At 48.8% G+C, this 27367-nt stretch overlaps 1 protein-coding gene across 4 annotated transcripts in view; it reads right to left on the reverse strand.

Moving 5' to 3' along the window:
- The window catches only part of ARIH1 (ariadne RBR E3 ubiquitin protein ligase 1), a 557709-nt gene that overhangs the window by 175837 nt on the left and 354505 nt on the right, over window positions 1-27367 (reverse strand). The window lies entirely within an intron of this gene.

Below are 27367 nucleotides of genomic sequence, written 5' to 3' on the forward strand. Positions count from 1 at the left end.
GGATCCTAACATGGTAATAAAAGCAACAGCATTCTACAGTCTGCAAAAAACAACATAAGTGAAAATTAACAACATTTTTTTCTTTCAGGAATGCTATTTCTGGTGGAACTCTAACCAGATAGCTCACTTTCGGAATATCCCTAGTCAGCATACTAGTGGAGGAAAACCAACAGCAGTGCTCTTGCATGTGTGCAAGGGGTGTTGTGCAGCTTCACTCTGGCTCAGTATCATCAGGAAAGTGATGGAGCAGAACCACATACAAGTACTGACCCTGCACAAAAACACCATTCTGGGCCTTCAGACGTGGCACGTAGAACAACTGACAGTGAACAGATCGCAAACTTGGTACCGCTTTGAGGAATCTTAAGTTCGAGTATCTAGGAGTGTGTTGCTGAAAGGGACTTATTCTGAGAATAGATAATTCTCACCACAATTTCCCCATTTTTAGAAAAGATACCAAAGCAGTATCTCCAAAATGTGGAGACTCTGGGGGTGGGCTCAGACCTAAAAGTTCTACAGGACAGAGTGAGTAACCTTGTCCGACCTGGCTGTTAAAGGAGTCCTTCAAGAACGTATGAACTGACGCTCACTTCTCAGTCTAGGAGATTTCAAGACACAGTTTGTGTCAATATCATAGTGACCTAGGCACTGGTGAAATGGTTTCTCAGGCAGCGGAGACTGATTTATGGTCAGTGCATAGTAGATTTGAATGAAATCCACCTTGACAGAGTAGTCTGAAACACCCTGATCCGCATTACACCTGCAAAGCTGCCCAGGTCCAAAATACCAATTTGTCCAGGTAGTGCAGCCGATTGTAGCAATATCGCCTCCTGCTCACTCACACAGCATGCTGCTGACATGGCAATAAAAATACCTATTTTAGCATCCAAAACCTGAAGGAGCAACTGCGCATGGGTTCACACAGCATGCACTTAAGTCGGGCTTCCGGTTTTCAGTAACCAATAAAACCTAACCAAAGGGAATATTTTTCAGTAGAATCTGGAAAACACAGTATTTTACTTATTTTATTTTGCAGCCTCTAGTATCAAATCGAATAAAGGCATCCCTACACTTCTAAGCACTTTTCTGTGATGGATGCTATGACCCACTTAGGCCATGTTAAGCCACTTAATATGACATTCTGGACATCTGCACGATCCCAGGAGTACCACAAAATGGAGTCTTATTTCACTTTCATAAGACTTTAGCTGACCTTTCACTGTATGCTGCTGCACAGTGGGCAGCAGGTTTGCAGCTGAACTCTGAGCAGTTCAGGACAAAGAGTATCTCTTTTTTGTAATTGGGACAGAGCTGTAGTTGCTGAAAGCTAAAGTATCACAACTAAGCTCCCTATGCACATAGATGCCTCAATAATCAATGGCATCCGATAAGGCACTACACCTAACACTCCTGTACTTAGGCTACATGTTTGTCTAAAACTGCATGCCTTTACAAGCTTCATACAGAACAATCCTTGTCCATGCACCACGCAGAGAGGTCCACAAGCTCGTTTTGGCTAAACGCTGCTGCTTTTAGTGCATACATGAACTGCGAAAATGTATGAATTAGTGCATAAGCTGTAGACACTGAAGTTAGCAGTTTGCTTTTATGCGCTACGACTGGTGCAGTTAAAAAAAAAAAAAAACAGGTGTATGGACCCTTTGTGACACACTACACTGGAATCAATACAGCCCCATTGGTCACCAAGCTCAAATGTAATTCCTACTACCATGCCAAAAATATATGTTGGTCTTATGGTCTTAAAAGAAGGCTTGACACAGCAAAAATTTCCATATGGAACACTGACTGCATTTAATGGAAACATATGGAGCTGTCCTATTATTTTCTCCCAAGATGGGAAAATCCCTACATCAGTGCATAGATTTGCCTTGTAGGAACACAGTCCTGCACTGCTTCCAAAAAGCAAATACCCACATGCATGGGAAAAATCAATGCTAAGAGGTCCTCTAACACAAAATCCCACAAACATGGAGGAAGAATGCAAAATGCAAATCGTACTGTGAACTGCACATGCAAAAGATGCTAGGCATCCTGCAGGAAATGAAACGTCTTTACCACTAATTTAGATTCTTCTTCATACAGCAGCGCAGTTTGCTGTCGCCAAAGTCCCTACCGCTAACAGTATGTGTAGGAATGTGTTCCTTTTTTAAATGGTCACCACTTTTTTTGCCTGGTAAATGATGTAGTTTACTGGGTTTCTGCTAACGGGGTCCCCAGTGCCAGAGCTTGTTCCTAAAACTGTCCAATTGTTCCCCTAATTTGCCAACTCTTTAGCACCCTCTGTAAGTCTCCAGTAAATGATACCTAGAGCCTGAGGTACTAAAGCGGGCCCCTTAGCGCTGCAGCACAAATTGTCAACCTAAGGGACCTCTGACCAAGCAGAAGCTAGACTGCCATCGCAGGCTGCGGGTCTTGGTGCAGACAAAAGTGAAAACAAGACCTGTCACACAACCGTGTGTCATGTCCCCTACCACTACATGTAATATTTGTAAGTCACCCCTACAGCAGGTCTAACAGCCTTAAAGGCAGGGAGCGGAATATTACATGTGAGGGCATACCTGCATGAGCAGGTGTGCACCCTGTGGTGGTCAGTCCTATTACTGCTGGTACAAGTGACCAGGGAAGCAATTTTTAAAACACGTGCTGGACACTGGTGAAAACTAGATCCCCAGCTACATGAAGGCTTCACTGAAAATAGGGATGTTTGGTATCAAACATCTCATATGGGTAAACCCACACATATGCCAGTGTCGAATTTACCAATACATGCACCAAAAAGGCACCTTAGAGGTGCCCCCTGAGAGCCTGCCACCATAGACGCTGGCCTGACCTCCTAGGGTGAGAGCCATTGCTCTCAGGGGATTCAAAACAAAAGCCTGTCCAGGAAGAGGGTGTAACACTCCCTCCCCACAGGATGACCTGCTTATTAGCTGCCTTAGCCAAGCAAGCTTCAAAGAAGTTGCCACCTTTGGAATGCAAATCTGACTCCCCTCACAGGAGAGGAAGCCATCCTCCCTGTCCAGAGCGCACTTGGACAGGCGGGAAAATTAGTCAGGTAGGTGTGCCACTTCCAGGCTAGTAACACCACTTAGGAGGTCTACTGTGAGGTGGACACGATTTTTCAGAAGCAGCTATCTTTGAGATGGCATACTTAGGAATTCAGGGACAGGATTAGGCCCACTTCCCACAGTAAGTGGCCCTATAGGGGGCATAGTGACACCAAGGGTCAGTAGCCTATTGGCCAATACCTAACAATCACCTAAAGACCCTAAATTTAGTATTTAGGGGAGTCTGATTCTGACTACCTAAGAGAGAGGACACCGAAGAGCCGCAAAAGCAGAGAAGATCAAAAATGTAGCTGTCCTTGTAACACTGCCGGCCTGTCTGCATCCCTTGTCGAAAACAGCACAAAAGTCCACATGTCCTGCAACTGTAACTCCAGAAACTTGGGAGGACTGCCTGCCTTTGAAATAGACCCAAGAACTCCCGTGAACCGCAGACTTGTTCTGAAGAAACTCCAAAAGAAAAGATTGAGGCCTCCGGAACCGCCAAAACCCTACACCTGAAGCTACAACTGCACCAGTCCTCTCCAGCCCAAGGGGGCCACCGGTGCCAACAAGGTTCCCCAGCCCCCCAGAGTTCGAGTTCACCCCTCCTGGACTCTCAGACATCGACTGCAGCCTTGGCATGTAGGTCACCTCAACCGCGGCTGCTATAGTAAAGAAAAACCAGACACCTAAGGAAACCCCTGCACCAGTCGCCCATGGGCCTTGGAGAAGTGGATCGGAGGTGTGCCTCCCCCCCTCCCTTCTCCAAGCATCGCAAGGTCTGAGCCCACTTGCTGGTTCAGACCGCCTGGCTTCCTAGCCAGAGCCTGCAGGCTCTTTTTGCAGTGACGATCCCCATTGAAACACATTGGGCTTCCAATGCTGATTTGTATTCTGCACCCGGACGCCCTCGTATCGCTTGCTATATACTGTTGGTGCTGCCTTGGACCTTGCTTACCGCTCACCTTAATTCCTGGAGATTGGTCCTGTAAGCTGATGTACTGTACCTGTTTACAGAACTTGTTCTCCCTTCCTTAGGTTAATATATTCAGAAAGTTCTGGGTCCATTTTTTAAAGTGAAAAGAATTTATATTTAAAAACTTGCCTGAACGATTTTTCTCCGATGCCAAATCATATATAACAGGAATTGGTATTTTTTACAAATTGGTGTGGATCTCCTTGAGTCGTGTGAGTAATTAATTAATCATTGTGTGTATTTGTAAATGTCTTTCACTCCTCTGTATTAAGCCTAAGGCAGCTCAAACACACTACCCCCTAATAGAGCACTTTGTATTTCATAACAAGCCCCGTCCTGGACTCTTTAAATGGTATATCAGATTTTTGATATTTCACATAAAAATCCAGTTTCCTACAGTATGCATATTATTCCTTAGCATATGGAGAGACAAGTGTCTCCCCTATCACTTGGCAGAGACGTAATAGGCCCAGATAGTACAGTAAAAATAAATCTATTAGCTCAGTACTTTCTTTAGATATCAAGGAAAGAAAAAGGCAGATCGAAGCAGGCTTGCAATAATTGAGCACAGAGCATCCCACTATGTACAACTCATGTCATAAGTAGAAAATCTTCATTTAGCAAATCTTTGTAATTTGTCAGAAGAACAGAGCAAAAGGAGCAGATAAACCTTATCTGCTACAATAAAATCTTAATGGGATGCAAACAGGTCTCCCTTAATGCAAATCTTTGACAAAGGGTGGTATAGGCACTGCCATAAAGAGGGTTTGAATACAACAGGGGAGTTGAGAGAAATAATGAACAGTTCAGATCGGATAATACTTTATTTGAGCGGCAAGACACAGCCATAAAAGCACACTACAAGCATAGAAAACATAATTAAAAACATATCAAGGTCTTCTCTGTACAACAAGTCTAAACAAGGATTGGAAATGCAAAATGTCTTGCATTTGCTTAGTTTAGAGCTAAAGGCGTTGTAAATGACAATGTCTAGATACCAGATGACTCCATGTCTTCAAAGATACAATGCTCCAGTCCTAGACTTTCATTTGACAAATCATTGTTTTCAGGTGTACTGGCCCAATTAGATGAATTAAATTGAACCAGGACTACGATACCCAGAATTCATTAGGACGTTAAACAAAGCTTCAGGAGTGAGACATGGAGATAGTTGGTCAATGTATACTTTAAAGTCCTTTTTACTAAGCCTTCTTGCTCACTAATTATCAAGATGATGCCACCCTGCTATGTTTCCCGGGTGCAAGCATTATGTTTTGATCCAGTCCAGCTTTATTCTGGGGCTTGAAGTCTTGTTTATTCCATAATAAAACAGGACTAATAGTCCTAGAATTGTAAGGAAAAGGACTGGACTGGAAGAGCATGTCACACGTGGACATGGGAAACTTGGCAGTTATGCTGACAATGGTAGATATGATGCCATGATAATAATCTGTTATAAAAATGCTCTGTTTTTACATATATAGTTTTGCAGTTTAAATTTGTTTTGAAACACTTCTAATATTTGACAAAAGAAAGAAATCAAGGAAATAAATGGATTTTTCACAGGATCATACCACTAAAAGATTAAAAGAGGTCTTCATATAACCACGATCAAAATAATCCAACCGTGACCTTTTTCATTGCAAATCATTGTTTCTTGGTATGTTAGTTTTATTGCATTAACTACGGTAAGCCAGAGCTATAACTCATACAATGCATTTTGTTGTAATACAGAAATGCATGAAAGGAAGACTATGCCCTTGCTGATGACGTTATTTGACACTAACATGACGATAGACAAAGTGTCAATTCTACAGTACCTATTTGTGAGTGGCAATCAGGACTTCTGATTCCAGGGCTAACAATCTGACCACTCCACCACATCCTCGGCAGTCGAGGCTAGGTGTTTGCGGCTTCAGCTGATCAGCTGTAAAATGGTGTGTGGTGGATCAACAGGCAGTGCTGTGATGTGATGTGTTTTTGGTATTGATAATTGCCACTAAATATGTCATTAGTATGGTATTGATGCCCGATGAGAGGCGAACAAGTTTATATATGGGCGGCCTCCTGCGGGCCACACTAGGCCTGGAGACCATGAAAGGAGGAGCCATCCGGGAACCCCCGTTGTTGACAGTACAAGTCTGGGTGAGGATCTCTTTAAGAAGGTCGACTTCCCAGATCTCCGATCCATCCAGGAGCTCAACAAATCCAGAGTTTTTCTAATTATAAAAGCGGGACTACAAGTACCAGAAAAAAAGGAGAAAAGATTGCCTGGATTAACAAACTGCTTGCGCATAGCGCTAGAAACATTGAGCCCAGAGACGACCGAGGCCAACGAGCACAATTAGGCAAAAGAAAAACAATCATTAAAGACCAAAACCCACCAATTGATACCACTGAAAAATCCACAAGGGTTGAAAGGCAAACTGGAACATGTTATTGAGAAAGTAAGAACGGAGGGATTGATGATAAATGAAATACTGACCGTAGGTATTCTTGATTCCTTTGCTGGAAGTCTGTTGTAGGATCCAGGATGGATTTGGGGCAAAGAGGTTGTTGTTGGCCTGCTTCTTTCCAAACAGCCTGGTCAGGGTCCCGGTTTTGGAGTGGGTCTTTTTCATGGCGTCGGGTGCTGTGGACCATACCTGGGGTGCTCCGGGCCTGCTTCTTTAGCAGGGCATGCTGCGGTACTGGGGCACACGGCGGCTGTGGCTGTATACTGACTGGCGCCGGTGGAACGTGTTGGGCTGGCCCATGGGGGGAGGAGAGACAGGGAACACCCAGCCCTCTTCCTGCAAGACTGAAACTTGCACAGGTAGGACGCCTCTCTCCCAGGGATCTACCCTGCCCTTCCCGGAGACGAAACCGTCCTCCTCCTGGTTAGAGCAGTCAAGAGGACCAGCTGCCCTGTCTCACGGTCTGCTGCCAGAGAGTGGACTTTGGGAGGGTGACGCACCAGGTAACACCTCCGTGAAAATATTTCACAGGTTCTGCAACACTGCCCTGCAAATTCTGCCGGCAAAGCACAAACAGACTGTCCCTACGGAGAGGAACACCGACAAGGGTGCTGCCGTGATGTGTTGTCCCACAGATTCTCTGAGGGTAAATGTACTACAAGCATTGCCAAATGGCTTGTGAACTGGGGTTCTGTGATACAAATCCTGGTCCCGCAATGACTACACACCGTTGCTACTGCAGGTTGGAAATAAGGCTGTTCTTGGCGTGCTTTTGCCCTCTCACAGAGCTCCTGGACTTTGAGTGTAGAAATCCCATGGCAACTGTTAGGGTCAAAGTAACAAAGGTGCTGCTCCGCTTTGCACTAAAAACCCTGGTAACATGAGAGGTAAACCGGTGCTCTGAAAAATCCTGCCCGGTACAATGAGGGGAAAAAACACAAGTGGAAGCAAGAGGAGGATACATATAATTAGTGCCTAGTAACTGCTGACTTGTATGGGACCACTTAAGAATTGCAGCTGATTCTGCCTGCTTTGAGCCTAACATTTAAATGGACAAACAGAGGCCTGCACAAGAAGGGGGCTTATGGGGCCGGCATGGTAAACTTGCCAAGGCCTGGAATTGTGGGTCCCTGTGGGGCAATGGCCAGGAAATGCCCCTCCCCTCCAAATTACAGGAGAAAGGTTGGTTGTGTGGAGAAATGGCACCAAAGCAGGGGGAAAAAGGAGCGAAGCCTGCCGGCCAATGGGAAGGCCATGCAGGATTTGAAAATGCACACCCAGTGCATGTAATCTCCTATTAAAGTAGGCGGGCAACCACTCCCAGTGCCATGGAGAGGAGAGGACGTACCTTGGCCAGAGGGGAAGACCAACAGATGCGGCTGCAACCCAGGACAGCTTGAAGAGAGTGCTCTTGGGGCATCGAGCTTGAGAACACAGTTGGACAGGAGGTCATCGTGTCAAGGGAGACTGCGGGAGGTTGAAATTACCGCTGTGGGCCTAGAGCACTGACCAGAGGTGAAATGCGGGCTGGTGAGCGTCACCCCAGGGGCCTGCCCGTGGGGAGCAAAGATGGTGCGACTGCTGCGACCTGGGACCTTTATGAGACGGCGAGCGGAAATGGGGCCCATCAACCAGTTAAGATCGGAATCACCACTGCAGCCAGGGCACTCGTGCAGAGGAGGAAGTCAGCACCCACCGGGGGCCCGTCTGCAATCAAGACCGCCATCACAGCTGTATCCCGGGTCATCCATTGGAGGCAGGAGAGAACGAGCTTCACCGGGTACTTGCCTTCCAAGAGGAAGTAGCGATTTAAAGGTACAGACAGCACGGGGGACAAGTGCTGTGCGGGTGCATTGGGAAGCATACGAGTTGAAAATTAAGACAGGAGGGAGTAGTGGCTAGAAACAAAGCCTGACAAGCAGCGAGGGACGGAAACTAGTGGTCGGGAGAGAGGACTGAAAAAACAGTGCCTGCTGACTAATGAAGCCCATTGTGTAGCACCGCAAGTGAAAGATCCAGTCCGGGTGGGCAGGGCCAAAAGTGGACAGGGCGGTAACTAGGAGGGACTAAGAAGCCTCCTTTTCAATAAGAAGCCAGCGTTTAGCATGGAGGATGACGCTACCCAATCAAAAAGATTGGCGGGGCTTCAAGTCCCCTTAGGAAAGCGTATTGATGACAAAAAGCCCTCGCAGAGCGAAGAGCCCGTGCGCGCTCCAGCGCTAGGTCTGCGAGACCTAAAAAGGTAGATACATTTAAAAAAAAAATTTTTTTATAAAACAATGCCCCCAGCGAGCAAAGTATGGGAGTCCTGCAAAGGGGCTCAATGCCCCGCAATCAACACCTAGGCAAGTGGCAAATCAAACTAACAGGATCAGGCTATCAGTTAACTGAAAGAGCAAATTTAATGAAAGGGTACAAAGGAAGAATGTAAGAATAATTTTAAAAAATAGTAATGAATGAGGGAAGGAAAATGAAAGCAACTTTCTTTGAGCATTGGAAAAACACCACCCCATGATTGTGCGCGGAGCAAAAAAACAAACTGATAACCACTGATTTTTACAACTTTTGCAAACACTGTAAAATACCATCACGATTCACAACAAACGCATAAAAAAAGTAAAGTCTGCATATATGGGATGTCAGAACTAGATCATGGTCCCACTGGGGCATCCCAAACTGTTTTGGAGGAAGAATGTGTCAAACATAATTAACAACTTGTGACAAAAAAGGATGGCTGATCCAGTAAACGGAGAAATGCTGAAAGGGCTACTGGGTAACCTTTCACTGTACCCGCTGCAAGCCCCTGCTAGGCCAAGGAGATAATTAAAAGAACATCAAAGTTTGACATGTAGGGTTGGTGGTCGAGACAGGAGGGCCACTCAAAACGGAAAACTAATCAGGGCAAATGCTCAGGCACTGCAGCTCTGGGTCACACACTCTCCTGGCCCGGTCGGAGGCAATCAAGCGGACTTGGGTCTGGTGTTCCTTGATCTTTATAATCAAAGGGTGAAGAGGTATTGGTGGCAAGGTGTACATGAGTCCCACGCTCCATATCAATCAGAATGTGTCTCCTAACAAGCACCTTAGAGAAACATTCAGCGCTCCAAATTGTTTGCACTGCATGTTCCGAACTGTGGTGCATAGCTCTAGCCAGGGCTCCCCTCCCCCACCCCGAGTTTTTGAAGACATCCAACACAAACTAAGGATGGAGACAGCACCCTTGATCTACCAGACCTCTGCTCAGTTTGTGCACCGAAGGACACTGCCATGCTGTTGGTAACCAGGGAGATTTTCTATTCCAGGCACATCCAGAGGCAGAAAACCTGCTGGTACAGGGCCTATGACCCCACTCTGTATTGCTTGTTGTGGTATGCATGGCAGTAGTGTTGTCCAAGAGAATGTGCTTTCTTTTGACAGAGGATAGGAAGGCTTGGAGGGCTAAGATCATCATCCAAAGCTTCAGCAGGTTGATGCAGATCAGGCTCCTCGCTGGAGACAAGAGGTCTCTGCTCGTTAACTCCCTTAGGTGACCCCCACCACCCCAACCCAGCACTTACGGATCTGTGAGCTCTGGGTGTGGAAGGGGGAGGAACATGTCAAGGTTCAGATCAGCATCTAATAGCCACCACTGCAGTTCCAGAGCCATCTCCATTGATACCCTAATGGAGTTGGAGAGGCAATCTTTAATCAGACCCTCTGGGATTTGCGGTTCCACTGCAATGCTCACACGTGTCACCTGTTAATGTAGATGCAGAGGATTCATGAAATCAAAAAGCCTTGGAGATATCCTCACCAACATTCAGGAGTGAACCCGAAATATTGGGATCACACCATGAATTTCCCAGACTCTTAACAGTGGTGGAAATGTCTGGAACGCCACTCAGTCCAGAATTGTCCCAATGAACGGAAGTCTCAGCATGGGGCTCAGGTTGGATTTTAGCTTCTTGATGATGAAACGCAATGATGGCAAGAGTTCAGCAGTTGTCCAAAGGTGGTCCATGAAACTATAGCAAGCCCTCACTTAGCAGCCAGTCATCGAGGAATGGGAATATATATACTTACGACCTTAAACGTCAGAAGCCTCAAAAAGCAGATGTGCATGGGTTTAAAAGGGGAACTCATTAAAAAAGTGAAGACCAAATTAAGGTTCCATTGGGGCATAACAAAAGGAGCAAAATCACCAAAGACCAACTACATGCAAACCTCACTCTCCGCCCACCCACCAAACCCTCCAACGCCGACGCTGCCCTCAGACGCTGGATCGAGGACTGCGCCAACACCCTCGCCCCGCTGAAGAAACCCCCCACAGAGACACCAGCAAGAGGGCCAGCTGGTTCACCTCAGAACTCCTTGCCTCCAAGCAAGCCTGCCGGAAACTAGAGAAGGAATGGCACAGTGAACAAACTCTGGACAGCCACGCAGCACACAAGGACGCCATCCGCAACCAACACCACCTCATCAGAGCGACCAAGAGGACCTCCTTCAAAGACCGCCTCGACAACAACGCACACAATAGCAAGGAGCTCTTCAACATCGTGAAGGAACTCTCCAACCCCAGCTCCAACATCCCGCCATCGCAAGCCCTGTGCGACTCCCTCGCCACCTTCTTCCACCGCAAGATAGCAGACATCCACGACAGCTTCAACACCCAGACAGCCCCAACAGACAGCCACACAACAGACCCTCCGCACACCATCGAGCAAGGCCCCCTGCTAGCCTGGGCCAGCGTGAGCGTCGATGACACCATCAAGACCATGAGCACAATCCACTCTGGCTCTCCGTCAGACCCATTCCCACACCACGTCTTCAACAAAGCAAGCAGCTCCATCACACCCCACCTGCGCAACGTCATCAACCTCTCCCTCGAGACCACGACCTTCCCAGAGAGCTTGAAACACGCCGAGATAAACACCCTACTCAAAAAACCTAAGGCAAACCCAAGAGACCTCAAGAACTTCCGGCCCATCTCTCTGCTCCCCTTCAAAGGTCATCAAGAAAATCGTCAGACAGCTAACCCGATACCTTGAAGAAAACAGAATCCTGGACCCTTCCCAGTCAGGGTTCCGCAGCAACCACAGCACAGAGACTGCCCTCATTGCCGTCACCGACATCAGGACCCTGCTGGACAACGGTGAGACTGCAGCACTCATCCTCCTAGACCTCTCTGCCTCCTTCGACACTGTCTGCCACCGCACACTACGCGCCCACCTCCACGCCGCAGGGATCCGAGACAAGGCTCTGGAATGGACCACCTCCTTCCTCTCCGGCAGAACCCAGAGCGTCCGCCTCCCCCCAGAGTGTCCGCCTTCCCCCATTCCGTTCCAAAGCCTCCGAGATAATCTGCGGCGTACCCCAGGGATCCTCCCTGAGCCCGACACTGTTCAACATTTACATGGCCCCGCTCGCACACGTCGCCCGAGAGCACGACCTCAACATAATCTTCTATGCAAACTCAACTGATCTTCTCCCTCACCAAAGACCCCATCACCACCAAAGCCAACCTCCACGAAGGAATTAAGGCAGTCGCCGACTGGATGAAGATCAGCCGCCTGAAGCTGAACTCGGACAAGACGGAGGTCCTCATCCTCGGCTCCAACCCCTCAGCCTGGGACGACTCCTGGTGGCCGACGGCACTGGGGGCAGCCCCGACACCCACGCAACCTGGGAATCATCCTCGACTCAATGCTCTCAATGACCAAGCAAGTCAACGCAGTCTCCTCCTCCTATTTCAACACCCTCCGCATGCTCCGCAAGATCTACAGATGGATCCAGACAGATACAAGAAAGACAGTCACCCAGGCCCTAGTCAGCAGCAGACTCGACTACGGAAACGCCCTCTATGCGGGAGCCCCGACCAAGCTCAAACGACTACAACGCATCCAAAACGCCTCGGCGATACTGATCCTAGACGTACCACGACACGGCCACATCACCCCCCACTTGAGAAACCTGCACTGGCTCCCCGTCAACAAGAGGATATCCTTCAAGCTCCTCATCCACGCACACGAAGCACTCCACAAGACCAGCCCAGCCTACCTCAACAGACGGCTCTCCTACATCGCCAACCGCCAGCTACGCTCCGCCGACCTCTCACTCGCCACCGTCCCGCGCATCCGAAGAACAAGCACCGGCGGGAGACCCTTCTCCCACCTCGCTGCCAAGACATGGAACACCCTCCCACTGAGCCTACGACAGACACAAGACCTGCTGACCTTCAGGAGGATACTCAAGACATAGCTGTTCAATCAGCAGCGCCCCCCGCCCCAACCCCCAGCGCCTTGAGACCCTCGCGGGTGTGTAGTGCGCTTTATAAATGATTGAGTAGGCGGGAACAAATGCTGCAAGTCTTTAGGAAATAGAGCCACAACAGGTGACTGAAATAAAGAGCCGAAAAAAGCTGAAATCGTTGAAGCGTAAACCTTTAACAGTGCCTAGGGACAAGTCCTTGCCAGGCTAGGGATAACACAAACAGCACCTCTGACAATGTTGCGGCTAAACTGGAAAGTACTGCACTTACAATCCCAGTATTCAGAGCCAAAAGTCAGCAAGGGCCAGGGGTCAGGGGAGTACCAGAACTGCACCACCAGCAGCACTGGGGCAGCCAGGTGCAGAGGTCAAAATCTGAGTTCGGCCAAATGCTTTCCATGGGAGACAGGGGGTGCCTGGAGCCACCCTGCTTGCAGGTAAGTAAATCTGTTGCAGGGGGAAGGAATTCGGGGTTAGCACTAGCACAGGGAGTGAAGGGGGGCACATAGCAGAACCAGACATACACCACCAGCGGCACAGGGGAGGCTGGATGCAAATCAGACATTGGGCGCCCAAAGATTTTCATTGAGGATTCTTCTTAGGGCAAGGAGGCTACAGGCGTGGCACCGGAGGTTGGAAGAGGAAGACCAACAGCAGCAGAGGTAAGTTGGGAAATCGGGAGGTCGGAGGGGTACTGTCGGTTCAACTTACCAAGGCCAAGGTGCAGGGGTGCCTTTAGACGAAGTCTTCTTACCAGAGGCGGTCGAGGTCAGGGGTGCCTCTGGATTCACACTGCAGACGCCGCCGTGGAGGGCAGGAGAGGTCAGTCAATGCAGGACACGAGGTCAGGATCACTAGAGACATCCGACTCGGGCTGTGGGCGTCGGGTGCAGAGTGGACAGGAGGCGCGGATCCTGAGTCATTGGAGTAGGTTTCTTCAGGGCAGGTCCGCAGTCGATGCGAGATTGGAGTCTTTTTCGAAGGCAGCAGTCCTCCCAGGGGGTTCAGAGGCTGCTGACTGCAAAACAGGTTGCAGGTATGTAGAAGCTGGAGACAGGCCGGGAGGGCTGGTGCCAAGGCAGTCACCCTCTTCAGTCGGCTCTGCAGGGACGTCGTCGTCTTAAATCCTCGCAGATCTTGTTTTTAGGTCTGGCGGAGACACCCAAATACAAAATTTATGAGGCATTTTAGGGGAGTTGCAGGTAGAGCCAATGGGCACCTTACCTGGTATGACTACACCCTCTATTATGCCACCCTCCTGTGTTAGAAGAGCACAGACCCTGCCCTTATTGGAGGGGTCTTCCCATCTTCAAGAAGATGGGGACTGAAAGTTGTGCCTCAACTTGCCTCCCCCACCTTAGGGGTGGGGTTGGCAGAGGCGGGCACACCCCCCTAAACTTTTTAATTTTTCCAGCTGGTTTTCCCGCCTAAAGTGGGGGGTGTAAACCAGAAGCAGCAGCAGAGGCTGGGGTCGTATTACAAAGGAATTGGGCATTTGAAGCTCCCCGCTGAGCATTGGCCCATCCTGGGGGAGGAGTCATGGCACCTCTGCCCAGGATGTGCATGGTTTCTGGTCCCAGAATGCAGGGGCTCTCTACCCAGGGGTTCAGAAAAATGTCTGATGGGGGCTGGCTGCTTACAGCCGGACAGAGTCCACACAAGGGTTGGTAGGCTCTCAGGGGGCATCTCTGAGGTGCCCTCTAGAGTACATGGTACAATACATCCCACACTGGCATCAGTGTGGATTTATTATAAACAGTAATTTGGTACCACATACTTCTATGTTCAGTATTTATTTAGAAAGTTTTCTATAGCACAAACATGACCACCGAAGGTATCAGAGCGCTTTACTGTGTGTATCAAGAGATACAGGCAGGTATAACAGAATAAACAGGCCGAAAAGTCAGTCTTGTAGAGCCAGGCACCCTTGGGAGCCCTGGCAGCTGGGCCACAATAACTGACCTCAATATCCAATGGAACAGCCTATCTAAGGCAGACATTTCTTAATCAAACACACTTTGACTTCCTTTTTGAAGAGGACAGTGGAAGAATTCACCCTGACTTCGGGGGGCGAGGTGGGGGGAATAGGGAGTTCCAAATCCTCAGTGCAATACTTGAAAAGGCCCGATAGTAGGTTTTCCTTTTTTTTAATTTTTGTGGTTTGAGCAATAGGGTGCTGGCACTTTTGGAGGCCTTCAGTGAAGACATTATGTTGCTGTGGAACTAGAGTTGTCGAGTTTCCATCTGATGTATACTCTATGGCTTTCCTGGCACTTGAAATATTAGGAAATTGACCCCAATACAGTAGGGGCATACCTGTTCATGCAGATCTGCTCTCACCTGTGGTATAGTGTACCCTGTCTTACGGCTGTGTGGCCTGCTAGAGGAGTGACTTACCTATGCCTTAAGGCAGTGTTAGCTGGCATGGCACCCAGGCAGGGTGCCATGTCGACTTTGTTTTCTTCTCCCTCCTAGTGGCATTCAAGCTGAAAGGGCAGTGGCATGGTCCCGGGGGGCTCCTCAAATGGACCCTCATCAGCTCCCAGGCCATAGGTACCATTTACAAGGGACTTACAGGGGGTAGAAGTACCAATTGGGGGTTTGTTGTTGGGGAAGAAGCGCTGGCACAGGGGACTGGGTTGGCAGGAACCATGTGCACTACATTTGAAACAACATCAAAACCAGGCAAAAATTAGGGGGCTAACCATGCAAAAGAGGCACTTTCTCACAACCCTGCTGGACAATTTGAAGCAGCCACTTGTCTGATGTTGATTGCCATTGGGGCAGTTGGTGCTCGATTCTGCCACCAACAGCAAAGCTGTACTCTGCAGTGGGTATGCTGAAGGGGCTTTGAGGTTGCAGCAGCCGGAAGGGGTGGGGGATTGGACAATACACAGGCTTTGCTTCCCTCTATGGAAGCTGCTTCCAGGGCCATGAAAAGGCTGGGAGGCTTGGTGACCTTTGGGGTATAGCTGGCAGTGAGGCTGCAACTGGGAGACCCAGGCATAGTCGAGAAAGGAGTGCAGTTAGTGCGACACTGTTAGATTTGGGGGTCTCTAGTAGGCATAGGTAGGTACCTGTGACAAATAGGGACCCTTGCGTCTAGTCCGGGTAAGGGGCTACACTCCTAAAATAACCCCTGCTCACCCCCTTGGTAGCTTGGCACGAGCAGGCAGGCAGGCTTATCTCAGAGGCAGTGTGTAAAGCATTTGTGAACACATACAGTAATACAGTGACAACACTACATATGGACACCACACAGGTGTATTATAAAAATAAGTATTTTTTAGATAGACTTAACCAAAGACCAAACGACAAAAATCCACAATACTATACTCAAAAATAGTCTCAAATGTTATAAAATGGTTCCGTTCCCTCAAATTGTAAATGCGACACTGTACTCTCAAGGTACCTTAAATGTGTAACGCAAAGAAAACAAAAGGGTCGCAGGGAACATGATGTGTCGGTTACTTAGTGCTGCACAGGGGAGTTGATGCTCGCTTCCTTACTGTGTGGGGAGTTGATGCATTTGTTTCTTACTGCTCTCCGGTGCGATGAGACACGATGGCACCTCGATGCAATACTCTTCTCCGGTGCGATGCGACAAAATGGCTTCCTGGTTGCGATGTGACAACGTTGGTGTGATGCGTGCACGCTCGACGGCGACTCGGTCTTTGGAGCTGCGACCGGTCCTTCGACGCGCTTCTCCGGTGATGCGACCGACCTGTGGCAGCGTTCCGTTTCTCCGGCGATGTGCCGCGCTTCGGCGATGCGATGACAGCGGCGGCTCGCTTCTTCGGCGATGTGATGATAGCGGCTGCGACTCGCTTCTCGTTGTTGTGTCGTAGTTCCAGCTCCCAGCGACACGCAGTCTCTCGGAAGGCCCAGCACAACAGCAGGCACTTCAATTCCCAGCAAGGGAATTCAGGGGGGAGCTGGTTGGTGAAGTCCTGTATCCCTGAGACTTCAGGCAGGAGGCAAGCTGTAGTTCAAGCCCTTGGAGATTTTTCTTCAAGTTCATAGAAAGCACACTTAGTCCTTTTCTCCTCTCTTTGGTAATGAGGCAACCACTGCAGGCTAACCCCCAAACACACAGCACAGGGGTAGTCTCCTCCTTCAGCTGCCTGGTTCTTTTCCTCAGCAAAGGTTCTTCTTGATTCCCAGAAGTGATCTAAAGTTCTTGGGCCTGGGTCCCAATATTTAAACTACTTTTCTCTTTGTTCTCTGAAGGCAGAGAGGCCTTGGACTAGTCAAAACCAGTTCTGGTCAGTCCTGCTTTCCTTTCACAGTGCAGGGCAGGGACATCAGACACCACAGGAGGTGGAGCGAGCATTGTGGAGGGAAGGTCCAGCCCTATTCAGGTCCCAGGTGCAACTCCTCCCACCCATCTAGATGCAGATCGCTCCATTCAGCCTTGTGCTGACTCACCCTGTCTCCTGAAATCCCCCAGCCCCTGTCACTCAAACACCAGACAAGGAATACACAGCCTAGCAGAGGCAGGTTTGGATGGTTAGACAAGAAAATACCTACTTTCTAAAAGTACTATTTTCAAACACAGAATGTTAAAACTAACTTCACTAAAAGATGTATTTTATCATTCTGAGTTCAAGCATACTAAACTTTCTACCATTTTCCCCGAGTCAGTTAGGATTATAAGATGTAATAATCAAACTGCCCATTCTCGCCTATGGAGAACAGGTAGCCTTGTAATAGTGAAAAACGAAAATGGCTGTAATTCACTATCAGGACATGCCACACACATCAGGGCATGTCCTACCTTTTACCTACAATGCACCCTGCCCGTGAGCCTATCATAGGGGTGACTAATATGTATAAAAGGGAAGGTTTAGGGACTGGCAAGTGGGTGCACTTGTCCAGTCAACATGGCAGTACCAGACTGCACACATGCTCTGCTATGGCAGACCTGAGACACACTTTACAAGCTGCTGCGGTGGGTGGCACAATCAGTGCTGCAAGCCCACCAGCAGCATTGGTTACAAGTCCTGGGCACACGCAGTGCACTGTACTAGGGTCTGACAAGTAAACCAATCAAGCCAATCATGGAGTCACTAATCCATACCTCAATTTACCATAGGGAGCACTTGCACTGTGGCACTGAACAGCAGTGGCACAGTGCCCACAGCATCTATAACCAACAGCAACACATGAGGCAACAGCAAAAAAATGGAAGGGAGACCCACGCCAATAGTGCCAGGTCTAACAGACACCAAGTAAGAACCCATGGCGTTCAAGCGCTGAATCAGCCTCATCACCAAACAGGCAAGATCTGTTGAAGGACATGTCCATCAGAGCCCACTGAAAACCCCCAAAATGCCAGTTGATGTAGGCCAAGCATGAAGGCGCAGAGCCACCATGGAGGCAATAGCCCTGCCTAGCGAATCGGTGGTGTCCACCTCTCACCAAATGGTGAACTTTGCTGCGTTTCTACCATCAATAATGACCTGGTTCAGTACTTCCACTTGCGCAACTATGTCCCACAAGGTATGGGAATATTGGCCCAAGAGGCATGTGGTGTTAACGACTGCAATGCTAGGCTGGTGGAGAAGATTCTCTTTCCTAAGGTAGCCTCTTGGATTCCCTGTAGTTGGGAACATTCTGGTATTAAGTTTGGTGGTCGATGCCTGAACAACCAGGCACTCCGGTATTGGGTGAGAAAATCTGGGTCCCCCAGGTGCGTGAAAGGAATTATCCTGTGCACCAGAAAACCTGTCTAGGGCTTGGCCCAAGTCCTTAGGAGAGTGCTCAAGACTACATCTGAAGAGGAAAGCCCTGCCTGAAGCACCTCTGTTCCTCAGCTAAAACATAAGTCTTAACTTGGAGGGAAGATGAAGGTCGGGGACCTTCGCCGTCCTCCTCACCATCATAGTGAAGTATGTGCATTGTTCAGTGGCAGGCCCCGGAGGTGAGACCAAGCCAGCATCGCGAGACTAGTCCAGTTCACTGGCTTCTCCCAGCTCCTCGTACCAGTTGTGTTCTTGGTGGGGATGGGCCATCTTATCAGAATGGTCAAAGAAATGATTGGCGTTGTCATCACCCACTACAAAGTACAATTCCGCATTGGGCCACCTAAAGGCCAGGGGCATCATATCTGAGCCAGACGGTCGTTGTGGTCTGGGTGGCCCTGGGGTCGACATCGAGCAGCACGGCCTCAGAGTCAGACAGGATAATGGGTTCTGGGTCATCAAGTGGTGCCCGCAACATCAGGTGTGGCAGTGGGAGGACAAGCTCAATCGTAGGCCTTGCCTCTGGAGTCGGTCTGCAATTTGAGTGGATCCTGAGCGTCAAGCAGGAATCTGGTGCAGGCTCAATGGTGCTAACCCAACTGGGGCACCTCTTAACTCTGTGAGGCTTGAACTTACGCCGGAGGGAGTTTGGTGCATGAAATGGAATGCATGGCCATAAAAAACTTAAGTTGGTCAGGGGTCACTCTGGCTTCTAAAAATTCAGGATGGTGCAGAGCAGACACGGACTCCTACTCCACGGCAGAAATGTGGGTATGGGCCTTGACGCAGGATGAGGGGGGATAAGGCGAAGTACTTTGACAACTTCTTATGCTTCCATGACTTATCAAACTTACATGATAACTTGGACTTTGAAGACGACCTATCACGAGAATGAATCCATGACAGGGCCCAATATCTCCTTTGGGAATGGGAAAGACGTGGTGCCTTCTTGTGTTGCACCACTGGAGCTTGCTGGCTTGCTCCAAGGTGTGGAAAATCAGACAGACATATCTGACATTCCCCACAAAGCCTAAAACACGTGGGTTTATTAGGGGGCACATCCCAAACACACTGGGAGCAAAGCTCAAACTGATGACAAAAGGGTAGAAAAAGTGGTCGAAAAACTACAGAGTTAGTGCTCTGGATCCGTGCTATTGCAGTGGGAAAAAAGGAAAAGATGTCAACACACGAGAGTAGCACCTATATAGGCACTGCACATGTCACTTCAGATATGTATGCCACCTATTGGCATGCAGAGGTACTGCTCAAGATTTTCCAGATTCAGTCGGAGGTATGGTGAATATTCTAAAGTTAGAAATCTGGGGTAAGAAGTATATACTATATTAAATGAAATCCTGGCCCACCTCAAAATGCAGGTAACACCCGTGTATATACCTATATAGAAATACATGTCCTGCAAATCCAGGGACACCATACAATCTCCTGGGTGGATGCGATCGGAGATAGAAAGTTCTTAATTGTACTTCTGCAGACAGGAATTCAATGGCCGAAGGACCGGGATAGGCCAGAGGCCCCCATGCTTGAATAGCATCCCTCGACTTTCTCAGAGTGCTGTACCTGTCCGAAGCCACCTTCATCAGGATGGTCAAGTGATTCCCCAAAATATGTTTGGGAGTGGTAGGAATGTGGGGGTCGGGAGGAAATTAAGGGGAGGGTGTGGTTCCTTTGAATGACCAGCAAGAACCATTTGTTTGACATTCCTAATCTTCAGTGGGGGTGTGAAATATTACATTCTGCCTCCCACTGGCCTTACACTAGAAGCTGAAGACCAACGTAAGCACATTTAGGAACATTTGCATATCGCCAGCAAACCTGGCCAATGTTATATTTGTGTGCCTCCTAGGCATGACCCTGGGGTCAACGGCGATGTGAAGGTAATCTGTAGTATCCAGGCCTGCATGGAAAATATAATTTGCTGAATCCTGTTGATTATTTATGGTCTGAGGTAGAAGTTCTGCTGGGCCACTAACAACTTACACTTGCAATGAACGTACCTGACCAGCAAACAAACTGCATTTATGGTAATAGGAGACAAACCTGCGGAAAAAACATGCTTTCGGCCATCAGATCTCTGCAGGGGCATTCTTTGCCAAGGGCACTGAAAATAATATTGGAATTTGTCCCCATTGACGTTCAGAAAACTGTTGTGCACGCGCCTATCACCTTGAGACTGGACTACGCCAATGCAATTTATTTAGGTCTTCTTACACATCTACTAAATCAGCTAGAAATTGTGCAAAATGCAGCAGCCAGGCTGATTTTTCGATTGCCTTCAGTTCAATCAGTTAGCCAGTCTTCATCTCAAAGCACTTCACTAGCTTTCCATTAGAAAACAAATTACCTACAGAAAGTTAGTAATTCAATTTTTGTCTTTCATCGGATGGCTCCTATTTCTTTCTGCAAGAGACTCAGTTATTTTTCTGACCGCACTTTGAGATTAGAACACGGATTACTCTTGAAATGTCCTCAGTTTTTCTTGAAAACCAGAGGGGAGTGCTCTTTTACGGTTTTAGCTTATAAGGCATGGAATGGGCTACTTTTGCATTGGTGATCATGGGAAGGGAAACCGGTTTATGTCGCAACTGAAGACCTGGCTTTTTGACATGGATTAATTTCTATCGGTTTTCTCTGGTCCATTGTTGTGCTGGCAGCTGAACACTCTATAAATGTATTGACTGATTGAATCAAATAACAGTGGCCATAAGGCCTTGCAGAAGACCATGATGATTTAGGTGGAACAGTAGGAGATCAAGAAAATTAAATCTTCTCCAGCAATCACTGTTAAGAAAACAATCCTACCTGCGGTTTCAGTAAACATTAAGACAAACAACTGGTGTGCCAGCTCATTGCCAAAGTCCTGAAGCTGTTGTCTGTGTCCACAGTTCTGAAATGAATGCTTATAGGCAAGGTTACTTGGACCACACCTACCCAGAAACAATGGACCGAAAAAATATACTAAAACATATCTATGATGGGGCTTATGAACAAATGTATTGTGTCCTTCGATATTATGTGCTTAAGAGTCATTTAAGATTAGCATAAAGATAAGACTTCAAGAAACAATGTGCAATCCTCTAGACCAGTAGTTCTTAGCCTTTTGACTTCCCTGAAACTCCACTAAATCATTACTGGAATCCAATGACCCCCAACAAGTCATTAATGGAAGTTGGACACTAGTGTAAGCAATTTCAACTTAAAAATACAAAAATCCATCCAACAAAAACACATACGGTGAAATATTTACTTCTAAAAAAAGGAATATGCTACTTACCAGTATGCATCTGTTCTTGGCATGTAGAGCTGCAGAGTTGTACACTTAGCATAGATCGCCATCTGGTGTTGGGCCCGGATGTTTGCAGTTTGTTTTTGTTCTTTGGACAGTCTTTGGAAGTCACGAGTTCGGTGACTCCTCCTTCGGTCCGTACTGCGCATGGGCTTCGGCTCCATCCTCAGATTGTTTTTCGCCAACAGGGAAATGATGGAGCGTAGTAATAACAGTGAGAAACCCATGTGTGTTGTATCTAAATAAGATGTACTGGAACGGATACAGGTAGGTGGGCGTGTACAACTCTGCAGCTCTACATGCCAAGAACAGATGCATACTGGTAAGTAGCATATTCCGTTCGAGGCATATGAGCTGCAGATTGTACACTTAGCATAGATTATATAGCAGTACCCAACCTTAGCGGCGACCACCGGTATCCGTTGCAGTGGTTTGAAAAAGTGTCTTTAGTACAGCCTAGCCCACCCTAGCTTGCTGCTTGGAATGCACATCTACACAGTAATGTTTTGTGAAGGTGTGCGGTGTTGACCATGTGGCTGCTTTGCAGATGTCATCTAAGGGTATATTCCCTAGAAAAGCCAAAGAAGCCCCTAACTTTCTTGTAGAGTGGGCTTTAGGCGGAACAGATAATGTTCTTTTTGCCTTTTGATAGCAAATTTGTATGCACTTTACAATCCACCTAGCTATCCCCGATTTAGAGATGGGGTTGCCTTTCTGTGGTGGAGAGAAGGAAACGAACAATTGTTTAGTCTTCCTGAAGGGTTGCGTTCTTTGTATGTAGTACAGCAAAGCCCTTTTAACATCGAGTGTGTGTAAGGCCCTCTCTGCAACAGATTGAGGTTGCGAGAAGAAGACAGGTAATTCCACCGATTGATTGAGATGGAAGGGGGAAATGACCTTGGGCAGAAACTTCGGATTTGTGCGAAGTATGACCTTGCTGTGATGTATTTGTAGGAAGGGTTCCTGTATAGTGAACGCTTGTATTTCACCAACCCTTCTAAGGGAAGTGATAGCTACGAGAAAAGCTGTTTTCCAGGTGAGAAACTGTAGCTCACATTTATGCATTGGTTCGAAGGGCGGACCCATTAGCCGTGTAAGAACTAAATTTAGATTCCATACAGGGGAAGGTGGTGCCCTGGGAGGAATTACTCGTTTAAGGCCTTCCATAAAGGCTTTAATAGCGGGCACTCTGAACAGTGATAAATGCTGTCTGTTTTGTAGATAAGCAGCGATCGCTGCTAGGTGTAGGCGTATGGATGAATATGCCAGGTTACACCTGTGAAGATGGAGCAGATAGCATATGATGTGCTGTATGGATGCATTTAAAGGGTTGATTGTATTGTTACGGCAGTAAATTACAAATCTTTTCCACTTTGCGGCATAGCATGCTCTAGTGGTAGGACGTCTGGCTTCCATGATGATGTTCATGCAATCAGGGGGAAGGTTAAGGTATCCAAATTCTAAGATTTCAGGAGCCAGATCGCAAGGTTGAGCTGAGCTGGGCCCGGGTGCCTGATTTCTCCATGGTTCTGGGTTAGGGGGCATGGGGATAGGTGCAGTTTTTGATGTGGTACCACTGATAGTTGTAGTAGTGTGGTGTACCACGGCTGCCTGGCCCACGTCGGAGCTACTAGAATGAGTGTGAGGGAGTGTTGTTGTAGTTTCCTTACCACTAATGGAATTAGTGGGAGAGGTGGAAAGGCGTATGCAAATCTGCCTGACCAGTTCATCCATATCGCATTGCCCTTGGACAATGGGTGTGGGTATCTGGCGGCGAAGCTTGGGCATTTTTTGTTTTCGTGGGTGGCGAAGAGGTCTATCTGAGGATGCCCCCACTGTTGGAAGAATGGGTGAAGAACTTGTGGATGCAGTTCCCATTCGTGTAGTTGTTGCGTTTGTCTGCTGAGCAGATCTGCCATGGTGTTTTGTACGCCTGGAACGTGCTGTGCCAGGAGAAAGATGTTTTGGGGAATTGCCCATCTCCATATGCTCTGGGCTAAGCGGGAGAGCTGGGGAGAGTGTGTCCCCCCCTGTTTTTGGATATAATACATTGCAGTAATGTTGTCTGTGCGAATGAGGACTGCTTTGCACGAAATCTGTTTTTGGAAGGATTTTAGGGCTAGAAAGATCGCCAAGAGCTCCAGATGGTTGATGTGGAGCGATTTTTGCTGTGGCGTCCATAGACCTTGCATTGTGAGGTGTAGGAGGTGCGCTCCCCAGCCGGAGAGCGATGCGTCCGCTGTTAGAATCACCTGAGGAACCGGGTCCAGCAACGGCCGCCCTTTGGAAAGGTTTGTGGTGTTCCACCACTGCAGAGTGATGTGTGCGGCCGTCCACCAACACCAGATCCGTCAGCTGACCCTGGGCCTGGTTCCACTGTTGTGCTAGGCACTCTTGAAGTGGACGCATGTGGAGTCTTGCATGGGGCACTATGAAGATGCAAGACGCCATCATTCCTATGAGCTTCATAAACACTCTTGCTGGAAGAGAGTGTTGAGGGAGGAATGTTTTGCGTAAGGCTTGAATGCTTGTGATTCTGGCCGAGTTTGGATAGGCAATACCCTTGGAGGTGTCTATAGTGGCCCCGAGATATTGCTTTGTGTGCGATGGTCTGAGGTGGGACTTTTGGTAGTTCACCGTGAAGCCTAGCTGGTGGAGCAGTTGGATGGTGCGGTTTGTATGTTGCACACATTGGTGGTAGGACGCAGCTTTTATCAGCCAGTCGTCTAAGTAAGGGAAGACGTGAATGTGTTGACGTCTGAGGTGTGCTGCCACTACCGCTAGGCATTTGGTAAACACCCGTGGTGCGGTGGTAACCCCGAAGGGGAGAACCGTGAATTGGTAATGCTGCCCGTCCACCACGAACCTGAGGTACTTCCTGTGAGAGGGGTGTATTGGAATGTGAAAGTATGCGTCTTTCAGATCCAAGGTAGTGAGAAAGTCTCCCTGACAGAGGAGCGGGAGGACTTGTTGTAGGGTGACCATGTGGAAATGGTCTGAACTTATGTAGGCGTTTAGGGGCCTGAGGTCCAGAATGGGCCTGAGGGTCCCGTCTTTCTTTGGTATTAAGAAATATAGGGAGTAGACCCCTAGATTTTGCTGATTGACGGGGACCTGCTCTATAGCGTGTTTTTGGAGGAGGAAGAGTACCTCCTGTTTGAGCAGTGTGGAATGTTCTTGAGACATTGGACGGTGCCTTGGTGGGATATTGGGTGGGGTAGATGTTAGCTCGAGACAGTACCCTGACCGAATGATTTGGGTCACCCATTTGTCCGATGTTATGGACTCCCATGCGTGGATAAAGTTTTGTAGCCTGCCCCCGACCGGAGTGGGTTGGTCTGGGGGGAGCGGAGGGAAGTCATTGTGCGGGTGGGGTAGCAGAACGGGTGGTGTTAGTTTTGCCCCTGCCCTTATTGTTGTTGCCTCTGTAACCACCCCTTTGGTTGCCCTTTGAAAAGGTATTTTGAGGAGGGGACTTGTAGGAGGTAGAGGCGCTGTCGGTGGAGAAGCCTCTGCCTGTGCCACGAAAGGATGAGCGTCGAAAGGAACGTTTAGAGGCTTGTGTTTGGAGTGCCCCCATAGACTTTGCTGTGTCTGTGTCCTTTTTCATCTTTTCCAACGCTTCGTCTACCTTTGGCCCAAAGAGAGTTTGTTGGTCAAAAGGGTGATTGAGTATAGACGCCTGGACTTCAGGCTTGAACCCTGAGATCCTGAGCCAGGCATGGCGACGAAGCAGGACACTGGTATTTATGGCTCTAGAAGCAGTGTCGGCGGCATCGAGGGCACACTTAATGGAGGTGTTTGTAATTAGTTTACCCTCCTGTATCAGGTCATGAGCCTTGCGCTTGTGTTTTTCGGGAAGGTGCTGCACAAGAGCCTCAAGTTAGTCATAGTGTGCTCTGTCATAGCGCGCAAGTAGCGCTTGTGTATTTGCAATGCGCCACATGTTTGCAGCTTGGGAGGCGGTGCGTTTGCCAGACGCGTCTAGAAGTTTCGATTCCTTGTCTGGCGGTGGGGCTTCTCCTGAGGACTGGGAGTTAGCCCGCTTTCTAGCTGTGGAGACAACTAGGGAATCTAAGGGAGCAGGGCCCTTAATGTATGCAGGGTCTGTGGGTGCCGCCTTGTACTTTTTCTCTATTCTAGGGTTTAGTACCCTGGCCCTGACAGGGTCTTCGAACACCTCTGCAGCATGCTTGGTGACACCCTTAAGCATGGGCAAAATAGACGTGGATTTGTCCTGAATGTCAAATGTGTCCAGTAGGAAGTCGTCTTCCACTGGTTCGCTGTGCATGTCCACCCCATGGTAGTGTGCTGCTCTCTGCACTAAGTGATGAAACCCTAAGGAGTCCTCCGGAGGAGACGGCCTGGATGGGTATAGGTCGTCCTGAGGCATATCAGGTATGTCAGGGTTGTGGTAGTCTTCCCATGGGTCTGGGGTCCCCGGTGGAGTGGGGTCCATTGGGGCGTCCGCTGGGTCATAATGTGGGTCCCCGAAGTCCGGATCTGGGGTCGGGGAGTGATAAGGTAAGGGTGGCGGAGACCTGGGAGGGGGAGGGGGTGGAGGAGGCAGAGGAGGAGGTAGTGGGGAGGGCACTCTGAGGGGAGAAGTGGCAGAGTCCTTCCGTTTGGGTGGTGGAGGAGGAGCCGGAGTGTCAAGGCGTCTTTTCTTGATAATTAAAGTCAATAGCCCAGTCTTTGGATCTTTAGATAGAGTCTTTTGCAAAGGGTCTGGTGTGAACAGAGCCAGTGGCGCCGAATCGTCCGCTGGTGCCGATGGTTTCGGAGCCGAGGGCTTCGATGGTTTCTGTGCGCCATGCTTTTTTGAAGCCTCCGTTTTTTTCGGCGTCGAAGGAGTTTTCGGCGCTGGAGCGTCGGTGCCGACAGATTTGTGTTTATGTTTGGTCGGCACCGAGAGTCCAGGCTTCGGCACCGGTGGCTTCGGAGTCGAGCTGGGTATCCCTTTCTTCGGTGCCGAATGGTGTTTATTGGCACCAGGCGTCGGCTGGCTCGAGCCCGAGCTGCCATGAGACTTCTGAGGCTTCGACACCGGGCCCGAAGGTGGGGTGATAGAAGCTGTGTGCTTGGTTTTGCCCAGGCCTGCAGGCGAGGGTGTAACCTGAGTCTCTTTGGTTTTGGGCGCGGGGGTGGGAGGGGGTACAGTACTCACGACCCGCTGCGCCGGTGTGATGTCCTCCACGTCGGAGTCGTCGGCCTCGGAAGCGCTGACGACGTCGTCCTCCTGCTCGGTGTGTAATTGCCCCGAAGCTTCGGCGCCGTCTCCGAAGATGTCCGGTGGAGCTGCGGACGATGAGTGTGCCATGGTGCGTCGAGCTCTTCGATCCCGGATGGTCTTCTTGATCGAAAAGACTTACAGGCGGGGCAGTCTCTGGCCTCGTGTTCTGGAGAGAGGCAAAGGTTACACACCTGATGGAGGTCTGTGTGGGGAAATTTAGACCCACATTTTGGGCACTTTTTGAACGGAGTCCTTTCCATCGGCCGGGACCGGAGTCGAGGAGGGCCCGAAGGCCGGTGCCGATGTACGGGATGGAGAAAAGTGCCGCTTCGAGAGATAA

Source organism: Triturus cristatus, chromosome 3_1 (genome assembly GCF_964204655.1).
Source record: "Triturus cristatus chromosome 3_1, aTriCri1.1, whole genome shotgun sequence".
Classification (NCBI taxonomy): domain Eukaryota; kingdom Metazoa; phylum Chordata; class Amphibia; order Caudata; family Salamandridae; genus Triturus; species Triturus cristatus.